The following is a 3,167-nucleotide window of genomic DNA, read 5'->3' as shown; positions in this document are numbered from 1 at the left end:
CTAATACATTCTGTTGGGAGGTTAACTTTATTTCGAAAGCAATCGGGAGCCATTAATGTGTTTCCACAGTGGAGTAGGGTGATGAGATTGCTATCTTAATACTCTCGCTGTTCGGTGGAGTATAATGGAAGAGGCAAGGCAGGGGTGAGGGGAACAAGTGGGAATCAGATGCAGTGACCCCAGTGAGCCTTTGAAACATGCAGATGACAGCCAAGTCCTGAAAAGTACAGGACAGGTGGATATCAGCACCGGGGAGTCAGGGAGATACATCAAACCCTTGGGGAGGCCTGGACAGGGCGTGGTGCATGCATAGGGGCACATGGCTGGGAGGAAAAAGGGTTCATTGCTGTATGCAGGCTTGGTCTTTCTCATGGCTCTGCTGGGCAGGGCTGAACAACATGGCAACAGCCAGATAGATGGCTTGAAGGAGAGTAGGTCAAAAGTTTTGTCCCCAGGAGGAGTTTGCGGGCAGTCTGACCTTATCTGGGGTTTTTGGTGATTTCAACTGTAAAGCTCTGAATTCCAGCACCTGGCTTTGCAGCAGGCTGTGGCCTGTGGAAACTATCTCGCTTGCATCACACTCAGTGGAAGGAGAACAAGTAAAAGTCAAAGCTGGGGACGGGATTCAAGATGGCGTAGAAGGTAGTGGCTGTGCATGCCTCTCCTAGTGACCACACTAAAATCGTAACAGAACTACAGAGCGACCAATTTGTGGAGTCGCCAGAGGTCTCTGACTGAATAAGAGCCCTACAACTAGGTCACCTCAAATAACAGGTCACCTCAAAATGGTAGGAGGGACAGAGATGCACAACGGCCAGGTCCCACCACCGCATGTGGCCATCGAGAATCGGGAGGGTTATCTTAGCTGGTGAGCCACCTCCCCGACCTGAGGAGCAAGGGCTCCCCAGCCCAGGGGGCCAGTGCTGGGAAGAGAAGTCCCCACAACGTCAGCGGAGGTTGAGGCTGAGGGAGACAGAGGGCTACAGGAGGCGGAGACCCTCTTAGAGGCCCCACGCCCAGCCTTACTCACTGATGGCCTCCTCACGCTGAGCTCCAGTGCTGGGTCAGCTGCTCATGGGTCGCCGGGGACATATAGGTAGGCACTGAGCTGTCGGGCTTCAGGGCAAGGGCTGGAGAAGGGGCTGGCTCCCAGACAGAGGTGCAGCCAGAAGCCATTGTTCCTTTGCTGAGCCCTACCCCTCTCCCAGCCTGCAGACGCAGGTGCCACCGACCTAGATAACACAAGTCCCTCCGCCCAGGGGATTCCCTGAGATTCTGTCTCTCCCAACTTGTGGGCCACCCAAGCCACTTCCAGTGATTTGTTCCATACAAACGGGCTGTCTTGGCTCCTGCTGCGAAGTTTCATAAAATTTTTCAAAGGCTAACAAAACCCAGAGAAGGAGCAGCTGGCCTCGGTGTGCCCTGTATCTCTTGCTGAGCAGCCCCAAGCCATGTACCAGTGGCAGCTGGCCTCGGTTTCTGACTTGGCCCCTCCAGGCACCTATAAGTCCAGCACGGGTGGCAGACATATGTGGATTGCTTGATGACTCTTACCAGGTGGCCCTGTAAGTGCACAGGCTGCGGCTGAACTTGGCCTGCAACTTGACCCCTCCCAGATCTGTGCAAAGGGGCCCCACAGGACATCTACTGCATAAAGCCATTCTACTAAGACTGGGAGACTTAGGAGCTCTATCTAATACATAGAAACAGACCCAGGGAGGCAGCTTAAATGGGGAGACAAAGAAACATGTCCCACGTGAAAGAACAGAACAAAGCTTCAGAAAAAGAATTCACCAAAATGGAGACAAGCAATAGACCAGATGAAGACTTCAAAACACTAGTTATAATGATGCTCAAGGAACTTAGGGGAAGAGTAGATGAACTCAGTGAGAACTTTAACAAAGAGAGAAAAAACATAAAAATGGAGACGGAAAACATAATAGGGAGCCAGTTAGAAATGAAGAATACAGTATCTGAAATGAAGAGTACATTAGAGGGAATCAATAGAGTGGATGAAACGGAGGATCAAATCAATGACATAGAGGATGGAGTAGCAGAGGGCACCCAGTCAGAACAGCAACAAGAAATAAAAACCTAAAAAAATGAGGATAGTTTAAGAAGCCTCTGGAACAAAGTTAAGCTTAACAACATTTGCATCATAGTGGTACCAGAAAGAGAAGAGAGAGAGCAAGAAATTGAAAATCTATTTGAAGAAATAATTGTGGAAAACTTCTCGAACTTGGTAAAGGAAATAGACATACAACCCCAGGAAGTTCAGAGAGTCCCAAACAAGATGAACCCAAAGAGGCCCATACTAAGACATATCATAATTAAAATGCCAAGGGTTAAATTCAAAGAGAGAATCTTTAAAAAAGCAAGAGGAAAGCAATTAGTTACATACAAGGGCGTGCCCATCAGACTGTCAGATGATCTCTCAACAGAAACTTTACAGGCGAGAAGGGCTTGGCACAAAGCGATGAAAACCCAGGACCTACAGCCAAGATTACTTTACCCAGCAAAGTTATCATTTAGAATCGAAAGACAGATAAAAGACCTTGACCAGACAAGAAAAAGCTAAAGGAGTTCATCACCATAAAGCCAATGTTACAGGAAATGTTGAAAGGACTTCTTTACGAAGAAGAAAAAAAATCCATCAAAAGTCTAAATAAAGAATGGCAATAATTACATATCTATCAACGAGTACTTCAAATGAAAAGAATTAAATGCTCCTGTCTAAAGGTAAGGTGGCTAAATGGATAAGAAAACAAGATCCTTACATGTGCTGCCTACAAGAGACTCACTTCAGATTAAAAGACACACACAGACTAAAAGTAAAGGGATGGAAAAAGATATTTCATAATGGACCTAGAGGGTAGTGTGCTGAGTAAAGTCAGTCAGATAGAGGAAGACAAATGCCACATGACGACTGCACATATATGTGGCATCTAAAGGACAAAATAAACAAAAAAGCATAAAAAACTCACAGAGAACATTTTGAGGGTGACCAGATGGGAGGGAGATTAGGAGGAGTTGGTGACAAGGGGGGAAGGGATCTAGAAATTGGTAGTTACAAATTGGTAGTTACAAAATGGTCATGGAGATGTAAAGCATAGCATAAGGAATAAAGCTAACAATGTTGTAATAACTATGTACGGTGTCATAGGGGC

The sequence above is a fragment of the Pteropus vampyrus genome, unplaced genomic scaffold (assembly GCF_000151845.1).
Source record: "Pteropus vampyrus isolate Shadow unplaced genomic scaffold, Pvam_2.0 Scaffold145, whole genome shotgun sequence".
Lineage (NCBI taxonomy): Eukaryota > Metazoa > Chordata > Mammalia > Chiroptera > Pteropodidae > Pteropus > Pteropus vampyrus.
Note: the sequence above shows the minus strand (reverse complement) of the source record.